This window comes from Leucoraja erinacea, chromosome 5 (genome assembly GCF_028641065.1).
Source record: "Leucoraja erinacea ecotype New England chromosome 5, Leri_hhj_1, whole genome shotgun sequence".
Classification (NCBI taxonomy): Eukaryota; Metazoa; Chordata; class Chondrichthyes; order Rajiformes; family Rajidae; genus Leucoraja; species Leucoraja erinaceus.
Genome location: NC_073381.1, coordinates 80,861,030 through 80,876,109, shown reverse-complemented (window position 1 = coordinate 80,876,109; position 15,080 = coordinate 80,861,030).

Genomic DNA, 15,080 nt, shown 5'->3' with positions numbered 1-15,080 from the left:
GGTTGTGTTCCACGGGTGGGACTGTGTGCACGGCGGCGGCGCCGACCACCACGACGATCTGGGAACCGCTGAGTGCAGCCGGGGCCAGGAGCCGCCGAGTGCGACAGAAGTTAGGGACGGAAGCCACTGAGTGAGTCCGGAGCTGGGCGCTGGAGCCGGTGAGTGTGGTCGGAGCCGGGGCCGGGAGCCGCTGACCATACACACTTCCCCCCCTTTCCACAATCCCCTCCCCCGCCACCACACACACCCCCCTCTCCCCTCCCACATACACTCCCTCCCCAACCCCCACAAACCTCCCTCGCCCCACACAAGCCTCCTGCCCACACACCCATTCCCTCCCCCCCACACCGCTCCCCCACACCGCTCCCCCACACACCCCCTCCCCCCCACAAACCCCTCCCCCACAACCCCCTACCCCACCCCACCCCGCCCACTCACATCCACTCCCCACACACACCCCCCCTCTCACACACACCCCCTTCTCCACAACCCCCACATGGGAATGGCTGCGCCGCCGGAGTGCCGCTAAGAATGAATGGGGGGTCAGGGGTTGAGGGGGGATGGAGTGAGTGCATGGGGGGAATGGCTAAGGGGCGGAGTGGGGGGGGAGGGGCAGAAGGAGGATCAGGGGTGTCACAACGGGAACCCGTCAGCTGCTCCTGCGCAGTTGGGGGCTATGCGTGAGTGGTGTAATATTGTGTTGGGGGACCAGGCCTCCCGTGTGAGACTGAGACCCAATGGGTCCCACAGTCTTGTTCTGTTTAAAGTTCTTCCAATAGGTGTGGCTATTACCAGCAGAGCCAGTGTTTATTGCTTATTTGTAATCGATTTTTAAACTGAGTGACTTATTAAAATGACTCAGACCATAGATGAGCATGTACGCATGTCTGTATTTATCGGTACACATGTGTGCATGCACAGACATGTGCATAGAGCCATAGGAATAAGTTCATAAGTGATAGGAGCAGAATTAGAACATTCGGCTCATCAAGTCTACTATGCCATTCAATCATGGGTGATCTATCATTCTCTCTCAACCCCAATGAACATTCACACATGCACATGCGCATACAAGCATACCCATACACACGCGCGCATTCACACATGCATACATGCATACCCATACACACGCGTGCATTCACACATGCACATGCGCATACAAGCATACCCATACACACGCGCGCATCCACACATGCATACATGCATACCCATACACACGCTCGTATTCACACATGCACGCAGATGCACAAGCAATGAATAAGAAGAGTAGGAGCTCTGAGATATCCCATTCCCATGGAGATCCTATGTGAATCCCATTGCAGCTAACTAGCTGCTCCTTCAGACCCTGTGGTGATTTCCTGCTGCCTTGCACCCTAACCCAAAGCACCAGGCATTTGTCCTTCTGCCACAGAAGGTTGTGGAGGCCAGGTCAGTGAATATTTTTAAGACAGAGATAGATACATTTTTGATTAGTGCAGGTTTCAGCGGAATAATGGGAAGAAGGAGGGAGAATGGGGTTCGGAGGGAGAGATAGATCGACCATGATTGAATGGCGGAGTAGATTTGATGGGCCGAAAGGCATAATTCTGCTCCTATCACCTACGCCCTTATGACCTTCTTGTCCATATGTGGGTGGCATGATTTTGTCCCACATCGAGACCCAGATCCATCGGTTTGCCTTTCATGGTTAAAAATTGGAGTTGAAACCTGCAGCATTCAGTTCTGGGCACCATGTGATAGGAAAGATGTTGACAAGCTGCAAAGGGTACAGAGAAGATGTACAAGGATTTTGCCAGGACTAGAGGGCAAACAAGGCTAAGTCTCTATTCCTTGGAGCGCAGGAGGGTGAGGGGGGATCTTACAGAGTTGTATAAAATCATGAGAGGAATAGTTCAGGTAAATGCACAGAGTTTCTTGCCCAGAGTAATGGAATCGAGGCCCAGAGGACCTAGGTTTAAGGTGAAGGGGGAAAGAGGTTATAGGAATCTGATGGTAACTTTTTCACACAAAGGGTGGTGGGTGTATGGAACAAGCTGCCAGAGGAGGTAGTTGAAGCTGGGACTATCTCAACATTTAAGAAGCAGTTAGACAGGTACATGGATAGGACAGGTGGGACTAGTGTAGCTGGGTCGGTGTGGGCAGGTTGGGCCGAAGGGCCTGTTTCCACACCGTATCACTCAATGACTCTTGTGAAGTGAGCTCAATGCAACTTATACTGAAACAATGTTGAGTCTCAATCGCAAACAGGTGACTCATTCAATGCGTCATAAGCAATTGCTCTAATTGCAAGGCAAAGAGAGAAAAATAACGATGTTGACTAATGGAATTAGAGCTATAGGGAGTTGGGAGCAGATCATTCTGACTCAGGTTATATGGACACTGAGTCATGATTTTGGTGTCATCAATATGCTACTGTAATTATTACAGATTTTACATTTTGTTTACTTTAGTTTAGAGATGCAATGCAGAAACAGGCCTTCAGCCCATCGATTTCACACTGTCCAGTGATCCGCGTACACTAATACTATCCTACACACTAGGGATAATTTACAATTCTAACCAAAGCCAATGAACCTACAAACCTGTACGTCTTTGGAATGTGGGAGGAAACCAGAGCGCCCGGAGAAAACCCACAGGGAGAACGTACAAATTCCAACACAGACAGCATCTGTAGTCAGGATTGAACCCGGTTCTCTGGCGCTGTAAGGCAGCAATTCCACCGCTGCTCCACCGTGCCGCCCCATAGGTACCGGACCCTTCTGGCAAAAAAAAGCTCCCAACCCAAAACATTGTCAGTTCATTCCCTTCACAGATGTTGCTTCATCCACTGAGTTTCTCCTATATTTTGCTTTTAGACCTTCTTTTTCTTCTTTTTGTGTCCATCTTGTTACAAATGTTGACCTCGCTGTCATCGTCCATCCTGAAAAGGACGCAAGCTTCCGGCAACAATCGATGGAAGCCACCACTTGTCGCAGTAGATGATGGTGGTAGCAGAATTAGCTCAGGATGCTTCCAGTTTTCAGCCCCACGACGTGGACGCTTCTGCTATGGGCCTCTTTTAGAACAAAGTCCTAAAGATATCCAGTGTAACAGTGATAAAGATAATCACTAACCCTTGCCTTTTTTGACTTGCTTGCAGCTTTGAACATGTTTCAACACACCATCATTCTCCATTAACTTTATCAAAGGCCTGTTTATTGTCACGTGTACCAATTAAGGTACAGTGAAGCTCATCGTATGTAGGATGGGATTGTATCAAGTTGCTTCCACCCTCTCAAATACAGTTTTGCCCAGTGAATTAGCTGCAGCTCCCATTCCACGTCACCTGCAATCTGACTTTAGTTCCCTCCACCTATGTGTTGTCCATTGGCACGGCCACCAAATTCTTTTTCACCAGCTTCCTGTATCCTCTGCTCTAATTCTCATCATTAGTCAACATTCAGCGCAGGATAAAGACATATTTCCTTGAGTTGAGTTGAGTGCACATCTCTGAAGATCTCTCCTGGTCCGAGAACACTGATGCTGTTATAAAGAAAGCACATCAGCACCTCTACTTCCTGAGAAGATTACGGAGAGTCGGTATGTCAAGGAGGACTCTCTCTAACATCTACAGGTGCACAGTAGAGAGCATGCTGACCGGTTGCATCGTGGCTTGGTTCGGCAACTTGAGCGCCCAGGAGCAAAAAAGACTACAAAACGTAGTAAACACTGCCCAGTCCATCATCGGCTCTGACCTCCCTACCATCGAGGGGGTCTATCACAGTCGCTGCCTCAAAAAGGCTGGCAGCATCATCAAGGACCCACATAATCCTGGCCACACACTCATCTCCCCGCTACCTTCAGGTACAAGGTACAGGAGCCTGAAGACTGCAATGTCCAGGTTCAGAAACAGTTTCTTCCCCATCAGGCTATTGAACTCAACTCAAACAAATCTCTGAACATTAATAGCCCATTATCTGTTTATTTGCACTTTATCTGCTTTATTTATTCATGTGTGTATATATTTATACAATGGTATAAGGACACACTGATCTGTTCTGTATTCATGCCTTCTATATTCTGTTGCGCTGAAGCAAAGCATGAATTTCATTGTTCTATCTGGGACACATGGCAATAAACTTTCTTGAATCTTGAATCTTGACTTTGGTTTATTGTCACGTGTACCAAGGTACAGTGAAAAGCTTTATGGGTCTGTCTCACTTAGGCGATATTTTAGGCAACGACATGTTCGTCAGAGGTCGCCGGAAGTAGTCACCTCGGTCGCACAAAAAGTCGTAACGTTTTTCTGGTCAAAGTTAAATTTTCAACATGTTGAAACATTATCGCCGACAGTGGGTTTGACGCCAATGAGCGTAGCTTGACTTCTCCTGACGTAGGTGCTTTAGAAGGTTGTGGCCAGGATGACATAGGTAGTCGCCGTTTTTTCAGCGACCTGCTATGACTTTGACAGTCGCCGGCAGTTGCTTAAAAAATTGCCAAGTGGGACAAACCCATTAGTAGCGTGCTAACCAGTCAGCAGAAAGACAATGCATGATTACAATCAACCCATCCACAGTGTACAGATACATAATAAAGGGAATAACGTGACAAACGTTTCTTGCAAGATAAGGCCAGTAAAGTCCGATTAAAGATAGTGTGATGGTCTCCAATGAGATAGATGGAAGTTCAGGACTGCTCTCTAGTTGTGGTAGAATGCTTCAGTTGCCTTAAGGGCCTGTCCCACTTTCACGACCTAATTCACGACATTTTTCATCAGGCCAGAAAAACGCCCCGACCTACTTGATGCCATGAGTACCTACGACTAGCATCACAACCTACCTATGACCTCTTATGACCTCCAACGACCTCGTGACGACCATGCTGCAAGTATGAGTCAAGAGCAAACTCGGCAGAGGTCGTGCATTAGGTCGTGAAAGTGGGACAGGATCTTTAAACTAATTGTTGAGAAGAACAAAGTTGTTTTCAATTCCTGCCACTCATTTGTTGCAATCTGCCATGAGCTATGAACCACCTATTTACAGAATCAGTAAACTACTAATTTACCCGAATGTTACATTGTTTGATTCCACCCTTGCTCCAGGTTATTTGCTGCTGGATCCGTTCTTCACCTCTTGCTTTGAATTGCAGGGGACAATTCCCAAATATTTCACCATGGCCTCCGAGTTTCTACATTCATATATTTGTTCATTCAAACCTTTTCTGTCCATAGAATTCATTGACACAGATGGCTGAGGAGGCCAAATCATTAGGTATTTTTAAGGCTGAGGTTGACAGAAAATTTCTTAGGATAGGGGTTAACCTATGATGAGCGTTTGATGGCACTGGGCCTGTACTCGCTGGATGGATGAGGGGGAACCTCATTGAAACCTACCGAAGTATGAAATGCCTGGATAGAGTGGATGTGGAAAGGATGTTTCCACCAGAATTTCTTTAGTCAGAGGGTAGTGAATCTGTGGAATTCTTTGCCACACAAGGCTGTGGAGGCCAAGTCATTGGGTATTTTTAAGGCGGAGATTGACAGATTCTTGATCAGTATGGGTGTCGGGGTTATGTGGAGGAGGCAGGAGAATGGGGTTGAGAGGGAAAGACAGATCAGCCATGACTGAATGGCGGAGTAGACTTGATGGGCCGAATGGCCTAATTCTGCTCCTATCACATGCAATTATGTCCTAATTTAGGGCAAAACACAGTCACTAAGGCAGGCACCAAGTAAAAATGGAGCATCCATCAGTACTGTGATCTCAGGGTCTGAGGCTGATGTCAGAAGATCCGTTCCAGGTGAATCAGTAAAATTGTAAATTGTCCCTAGTGTGTATGGGATAGTGCGAGTATGTGGGGATCGTGGTCAGCGCAGACTCAGTGGGCCAAAGAGCCTGTTTCCGTGCAGTGGAATCTGTGGAATGCTCTACCTCAGAAGGCAGTGGAGGCCGATTCTCTGGATGCTTTCAAGAGAGAGTTAGATAGGGCTCTTAAACATAGCGCAGTGAAGGGATATGGGGAGAAGACAGGAACAGGGTACTGATTGTGGATGATCAGCTATGATCACATTGGCGGAGCTCCTCAAAGGGCAGAATGGCCTACTCCTGCACCTATCGTCTATCGTCTATCGTCTATTGTCTATTGTCTATTGCATCTCTAAACTAAAGTAAACTAAAGTAAACTAAACTAAACTAAACTAAACTAAACTAAACTAAACTAAACCTGCAGCAATTAAGAATGTAATTGTCTGGTTCACATCCAGTGTAAATGACAAAGAAGCACACTTTACTCTTGAATCTTGACCAATCTCAACCACTCCACACCACAGGGGTCAAGGGACAACATTGACTCCTCTGTTCCATACCTTTTCCCTTCTTGCTTTTTATGTTTGGGGAATAAATATTGACAAGGGCACGAAGGAGCATTTTTCTGCACTGCTTTAAATAAAGAGGATCGGATAGGTTTTTTTTTTTTTGCCGTGCTGCATCGCATCTAAAATGCCGCTGAGTTACTCCAGCATTTTGTGTCTATACATGATTGCACTCCCTCATTACAGAACAGGATGCTCGTGTCACCAGAACAGGACCTTGACACATGACATTCGAACCCTGCTGCACTAGGAGGTAACCACACCTGAGGGGTAATTCAAAAAAAGAGGATGGATCTGGAGAAAACAATTTGAGCTTAAATGTGAAAGCGAAGCAAAGTTGAAGAAGGGCACAATGCCAATGGTAAGGGTTAGATCAGGAATGAGACTGGAGATGGCACATGAGACTTAAAGTTGCAATCAATGACAATCAGAAGTGGCGTACTAGGACACAGTTGCCTACAGCACCCTTGTTTGACTAAAAGGAAGGCTGCTTACATAGAATCTTTCCTTTCAAATATATACGCACCAACGTCACACCCTAAATATTGATATTAAAGCTCTACTCAAAAATGTGTCAACCAGAAGTGAGGTAGGAACCAAGACATGCGTATCAAGAATTCAATAACACTTTGGAGCATTTGCTCACAGGATGTGGGTTACACTGTTAGGTTCCTTCACAAGTGATAGGAGCAGAATTAGGCCATTCGATCCATCAAGTCTACTCCACCATTCAATCAAACTTGATCTATCTCTCCCTCTCAGTCCCATTCTCCTGCCTTCTCCCAATAACCCCTGACAACCGTGCTAATAACCATATATAACCATATAACCATATAACAATTACAGCACAGAAACAGGCCATCTCGGCCCTTCTAGTCCGTGCCGAACATTTATTTTCCCCTAGTCCCATCTACCTACACTCAGACCCATAACCCTCCATTCCTTTCCCGTCCATATAACTATCCAATTTATTTTTAAATGATAAAATCGAACCTGCCTCCACCACCTTCACTGGAAGCTCATTCCACACAGCCACCACTCTCTGAGTAAAGAAGTTCCCCCTCATGTTACCCCTAAACTTCTGTCCCTTAATTCTCAAGTCATGTCCTCTTGTTTGAATCTTCCCTACTTTCAGTGGGAAAAGCTTATCAACGTCAACTCTGTCTATCCCTCTCATCACTTTAAAGACCTCTATCAAGTCCCCCCTTAACCTTCTGCGCTCCAAAGAATAAAGACCTAACTTGTTCAACCTTTCTCTGTAACTTAGTTGCTGAAACCCAGGCAACATTCTAGTAAATCTCCTCTGTACTCTCTCTATTTTGTTGACATCCTTCCTATAATTAGGCGACCAAAATTGTACACTATACTCCAGAATTGTCCTCACCAATGCCTTGTATAATTTTAACATTACATCCCAACTTCTATAATCAAGAATCTGTCAATCTCCGCCTTAAAAATATCCATTGACTTGGCCTCTACTTCTTCAGAAGAGTAAGAAAGTTTGACATGTTCCCAATTGCTCGTACCAATTTCTACAGGTGCACCATAGAAAGCATCCTATGAGGATGTATTGCAGCTTGTTATGACAACTGTTTGGCCCTTGGAAGTTTTGTTATCTGCATTTTCTCTGTGGCTGTAACATTATAGTCTGCAGGATCTTTGGCACTAGCTGTTTTTCTGATGTATAGAACAATCTGCCTGGATAGCACACAGAACAATATCTATCACAGTATCTCAGTGCACGACTCAATCATAAACCAATACCAATACTTTGTAAGGAGTCATCATTTTACTTCGGAGACTTGGTTTGATCCTACATGTAAATACAGTACCTCTTGCATTGTTTAGGTTTTTTAGTTTAGTTTAGAGATACAGCGTGGAAACTGTAGCTGCCAGAGAAAACCCGCGCAGGTCACAGGGAGAACGCACAAACGCACAGACAGCACCCGTAGTCAGGATCGAACCCGGGTCCCTGGCGCTGTAAGGCAGCAACTCTACCGCTGTGCCACCTTGCCGTCTTGCAAACCTCTTGAAATATAACCAGTACATAGAGTCTTACAATGTGGAAGCTGGGCCTTTGGCCCAACTTGTCCACACCGACCAACATGCCCCATCAACACTAGTCCCACCTGCCTGCATTTGGCCCATATCCCTCCAAACCTGTCCTATCCATGTACCTGTCTAAATGTTTCTTAAGTATTATGATAGTCCTCTGGCAGCTCGTTCCATACACCCACCACCCTTTGCATGAAAAAGTTTCCCCTCAGATACCTATTAAATCACTCTCCACTAAACTAAAATTGAGTAAAGGCTTCAGGGCTGCGAAGCCATTTGGTCAATATAAAAGTGCTTTCTGCAGAAATGGGACAAGCTGCAGAATGGTGCCAGTTTGTCTAGAGCCTAGATCAGAGCTGCAGGAAGAGAATGGGAACATCTGCAGATCCTGACAATTAGGTGCAAAATGCATAGAATGGATTGGATGGATGCAAACCAGACATACACTTTGTAAATTATTGTAAATAATGTTGCAAAGCTTTACTTTGCTGAATGTTGATTTGATGAGGTATTGAGCCTTGTCTGGTTTTCTTGTATATCAGGGCAAATGTTGCGATGTTTGTTTCCTCTGAGAAACACTTTGAATACAATGTATTAGCCACTGTATTACCGGAGTTAGGGAAATGTCTGTCATGTATGGGGTTAATTGATATCTGTAATTGGATTGTAAAGAGACCACCCCCATGTGGTTCAGCCCCTCAAGGTCCGGGGACATATAAATGTCGGCTGCCACGAGGTCCTGCGTCGATCTTCTGGGAGAGCGTTTGGGACTGCGTGACCTTCTGGAGTGTCTCTGTTTGAGCGAGGCCTAGAGGGCTAGATCAGGCAGATACGAGGATCGAACACGCAGTGGTTAGGTAGAGTAGTAGGAACTGTAATTGTGTTTTGTCAAAATAAAGTTTAGATGTGCAAGTGCTGGACTCAGTGATTTTTGACTGAAACTAGACTGGGGGGAAGCTTAAAACGAGCATCGTACATATGCACCTACCCGATCTATTCCTCTCATGATTTTGTATACCGCTATAAGATCAGTACACCCCCAGAAGTCCTTTAAGGTATTAAATGGGGACTCGAGAATATTTGGGTGTGAAAAATGATATGTATCTTGTGTTTCGGTTTGAGATTTTTGGAACCAGAGTGAGATGCCCCTGGTTTGTATCAACCAGAATACAACATGAGCAAGCATTCCAAAAACTAAAGAGATGCCTCAGGGCTTGAACATCAGGCAGATGTCTGCTCTGGGGTTTATCAATGAGCCAAATAATACCGGCATGTCCAATGATTCCAGAAGGGCTGAAAGGCATTAGCACTCACATAACAGCCTTTTATTTACCACCCTTCCCTGTGTAGAGCACACATAATTCCTGTTGCCAAAAATACTCAAATGGAGCTGGATAATGTATAGGGTGATTTCACTAAAGGTCACTGGAGCGTGGATCCGCACCCACGTGACCAAAATTCTCAGGTGGAGGACACATGAGGGTCCCGGTACATGTTAGTGGATGGGAAAAATCGCATTTTCCCACCCGTTAAAAACATAGAAAACGGCGAGGTTGAGAGCTGCAATTTACTGTGCCAGTCGGGGTGACTGTGAGGCACAGCTACCTAGATTTACAGGGGAAAAAAAAGATAGCAAGTAAGGTAAATTCAAGAGGGAACTGAAGGTGCCTATCCACCGGAAGTCAGGAGCCGACAATTGCCGAGGATATTTAAAGGTCCAAAATATCGGGAAATATCGCGTTTTCCCGCTGAATTTCATCAAAAGTAAGGCATTATACACTTTTTTATCTTTATTCATTTGTTAGATGAGAATTTTTAAAAGTGAAAAATCACTCAGTAAAAGTTCAAAATCGGCCATGGTTCTCAGGTTGGTTTTAACATGCAAAATCAAAACGCCTCTGAAGCTGCATTTACCATTTAAATAATGATAAACTATCAATGCATTTTTAAATAAATTTCACTCAGATGCTAGCTAAGGAATGTGATAATTATCAGCTGTCAGTTGGACAAAATTAGGACATTTTATTATTTGCCAAAATATATTTCTCAATGCTTCTTGTTTAAAGCCTGCACATTCACCCAATTAATACATAAGTTGTTTACATAAATTAATACAGCGCCAGAGACCCGGATTCGATCCTGACCACGGGTGCTGTCTGTACAGAGTTTGTACGTTTCCCCTGTGACTGTGTATGTTTTCTCCAGGTGCTCCGGTTTCCTCCCACACTCCAAAGCCGTACAGGACTGTAGGTTAACTGGCTTTCGTAAAATTGTGAATTGTTCCTAGTGTGTATAGGACGGCATTAGTGTACTTGGGTGATTGCTGGTCGGCACAGTGGGCCGAAGGGCCTGTTTCCATGCTGTATCTCTAAACTAAACTAAACTAATGCGGCAGTACTGCGGGTAGAACTGCTGCCTCACAGCTCCAGGGACCCACTTTCGATCTTGACCTCGGGTGCTGTCTGTATAGAATTTGTACGATCTCCCTGTGACCCCTGTGGTACTCCAGTTTCCTTCCACATCCCAAAGACGCAGGGATTTTTAGGTTAACGGGCTCTCTGTAAAATTGTCTCTGACATGTTGGGAGTGGATGCGTAAGTGGGATAACATAGCTCTACCATGAACAGATGATCGATGGTCAACTAATTGGCTTTGGTAAACTTGTAAATTGTCCCTAATGCATGCGGGAAAGTGCTAGTGTGCGGGGATCGCTCGTTGGCACGGACTTGGTGGGATGAAAAGCCTGCTTCCATTGTGTTTTGTTTTTTAAAAGGCAGTTTGTTAATGTAAAAAACATTTAGCGTGCCTGTAATGGTTCACTGAGTAAATACAACACATTGCATGAAGACCTCTTTAAAATTAAATTTGATATCCTTCGCATCTTCCAAGCAGAAGGTGTAAATTAGGCTGGGTTCCAAGTTTAGACAGACATAAGGCAGCCTTGATATTTTGCATGCATGAACACACCAGGCCAGAGGGGTTTTGGATTGTTTAGTGAAATGCCTTATTGTAATTCACCTCGGTTGTGGTCTTAATCGATCTCACCCTGTGTAATGTAGAATGCATGATTAAATGATTAACAATGATGCTGCACGGAAACAAGAGGTTACAAAATTAATTTCATTAGGGAGATTAAGGCAGCAGTTTAGAATTGATGTCGAATGTTTTGGGCCAGGACATCGCATCTCCTTGAAATTGAATTGACTAGCATCCTTTTCTAATGACCAAACACCCTAGATTTGCTTTTGAAGATAGATACAAAATACTGGAGTAAGTCAGCGGGTCAGGCAGCATCTCTGGAGAAAAGGAATTGGTGACATTTCGGGTCGGGATTTTCTTCAGACTGAAAGTAGAAGGGGTGGAGGGTGAGGGTAAGTAAACGGGATTCGAGAAAAGACCAGAACAAATCAGGGCTGGCAACAGATGACCTCAGGAAGGGTGGAGTTCACAATGGTCCATTGCTAGCTGGGGAAGGTGTGATAACTAGATGGATACAAGGGATGTGACCAGTGCAACTGTTAGGACATCTAGAATGTGGGAGAGGGTGTGATGGGGTTGGGAGAGAGTGGAGGGTGGGGACAGGGAATGCAGGATTTACTTGAAATTAGAGATATCAACATTCAAACCGCTGGAATAGATGACTTTCTGTAGTAATTTCTGCATGAAATTGTGGGCGTATGTGTAAGTGGACCAGATACACATACTAGGGAGGATATACAATTTTACCCAGCCAATTAGCCAACAAACCTCTTGTTATCAGGCTAAGGGCCCTGCGTAGGTGTGGGTGCTGTGGACCAGGCACCAGGGAGTGCGGAGGAAAGAGCTGGTAGTGGAGCCTGAGTTATAGAGCTGAACTTTTGCAGTTTAGAGATACAGCGGAGAAACAGGCCCTTCGGCCCACCTAGTCCGTGCCGATCAGCGACCCCCGTCTTAAGGGGTTGGACAGGCTAGATGCAGGAAGATTGTTCCCAATGTTGGGGAAGTCCAGAACAAGGGGTCACAGTTTAAGGATAAAGGGGAAATCGAGACGAGAAAAACATTTTTTACACAGAGAGTGGTGAATCTCTGGAATTCTCTGCCACAGAAGTTGAGGCCAGTTCATTGGCTATATTTAAGAGGGAGTTAGATGTGGCCCTTGTGACTAAAGGGATCAGGGGGTATGGAAAGAAGGCAAGTACAGGATACTGAGTTGGATGATCAGCCATGATCATATTGAATGGTGGTGCAGGCTCAAAGGGCCAAATGGCCTACTCCTGCACCTATTTTCTATGTTTCTATGTCCATCAGCGCTATATACATTAGAGTTGCCGCCTTACAACGCTTGCAGCGCTAGAGACCCAGGTTCGATTTCGACTACGGGTGCTATCTGTACGGAGTTTGAACATTCTCCAAGAACTTCAGTTTCCTCCCACACTGCAAAGATGTCCAGGTTTGTAGGTTAATTGGCTTGGGTTTGTATACTTGGTATAGCATTTCTCTGGTCGCCCAGCGAGGTTGGGCGCGTTTGGATTGTTTTCTCTGGAAAGGCAGACCCAGTCTGCAGAAGGGTCTCGACCCGAGACGTCACCCATTCCATTTCTCCAGAGATGCTGCCTGTCCCACTGAGCACTGCAGTTTTTGTGTCTATCTTTGGAACAAAATTATTCACGAGTCCAAACAATATCTGGCTATCAAACCAGGCTCCTGCATTCATGGGTCAACATGTGTTGCCAGCTGCAGTTAGGCTGGATTAAAATGGAGACCAGGGTTCGATCCTGACTACGGGTGCTGTCTGTATGGAGTTTGTACATTCTCCCCGTGACCATGTGGGTTTTCTCCAAGATCTTTGGTTTCCTCCCACACTCTAAAGGCGTACAGGTTTGTAGGTTAGTTGGCTTGATATAACTGTAAATTGTCCCCAGTACGAGTAGGATAGTGTTAATGTGCACGGATCGCTGGTCGGCTCGGACTCGGTGGGCCGAAGGGCCTGTTTCTGCGCTAATTCTCTAAACTAAATTAAACCAAACTAACTGTACCATTGCCACCACAATGCACCAATTCACTCTACATCTACTATTCCACCACAAGCGTTAACTATCTCCACATCGACCACTGAAACCACCAAGCACTAATTACCTCCATAAATACCATTGCCAGCACAATGCATTAATTCCCTCCACATCTACCACCTCCACCATCACGGTGCACTATTTACCTCCACATATACAGTTGCCATCACAATGGATAAATTCCCTCCACATCGACCACTGAAACCACCATGCACTAATTACTGAGCCCCATGACTGAACAGCGTTAGAGTTACTGCCTTAGACCGCTTGTAGGGCCAGAGACCCGGGTTCGATCCTGACTACGGGTTCTTAGTGTACACGGTTTGAACGTTCTCCCCGTGACCTGCGTGGGTTTTCTCCAAAATCTTCAGTTTCCTCCCACACTCGAAAGAAGTACAGGTTTTTATGTTAATTGGCTTGGTGTCACTGTAAATTGTCCTTCATGTTAGTGTGCGGGGATCGCTGGGCGGTGCGGACTCGGAGGGCCTGTTTCCGCGCTGTATCTCTAAACTTAGAAACTAAACTAAACCTGCATATATACAATAGCCATCACAATGGACTAATTCCCTCCACATCTACCACTGAAACCACCATGCAGTAATTACCTCCATATATACCACGGGCAGCACAATACACTAATTCCCTCCTCACTGCCATGCTCTCAGTATACTTTTTACCATCACTGTTCATTCTGCTTTCATTCTTGCTTTTTCAACATGCCTTAAGATTTGCCCCACAAGAATGCTTTCATGTCATTTTGACTAATGGCCTTCATACTTTCAAGCATATCTGCCATTTTTTACTTCCGTTGCATTTGGGACGTAAAATAATGCCCCGTGCAGTGGTACAAATGAGTGGATTTGTATTTACATAAACAATATTCAGTAGACAACAATATTTTCACGCCCCTTCTACCCATACTTTGCTGCATAACCATAAACCATATAACAATTACAGCACGGAAACAGGCCATCTCGACCCTTCTAGTCCGTGCCGAACACATAATCTCCCCTAGTCCCATATACCAGCGCTCAATAACCCTCCATTACTTCCCATTGCATTATGGGACGTAAATAAAAAAACGAACCTGCCCACCACCTGCACTGGAAGTCATTCAACAGCTGACTGGATTTGTATTACAAGAAGTTCCCCAACCCCTATAACTTAGTCATGTCAACCCTACTCTCATGGGAAAAGCTTTCACACCAACTCTTCTACCCAGAATTAGGCTTTTCCATATGCATGATGGCAGAAAAGTTTGTTCTCACCATTGAAAATTAATTTCTTTCAAATTAAAGATGCTTGTCATAAGGTTATAAGGTCATGTCATAAGGCCATAAGGGAAAGGAGCAGAATTAGGCCATTTGGCCCATAAAGTCTACCCTGCCATCCAATCATGGCTGATCTATCTCTCCCTCCTAAACGCCTCCTCCTGCCTTCTCCCCATAATCCCTGACACCCGTACAAATCAAGAATCTATTTATCTTGTGAAATTATTGTGAAGAAGGGTTCTGAACCGAACATCACCTCTCCATTCTATGGAGATGCTGCCTGACTTGCTGAGTTACTCCAGCACATTTGTGTCTTTTCTATACCTGTAGTACTTTGGAGATACAGCGTGGAAACAA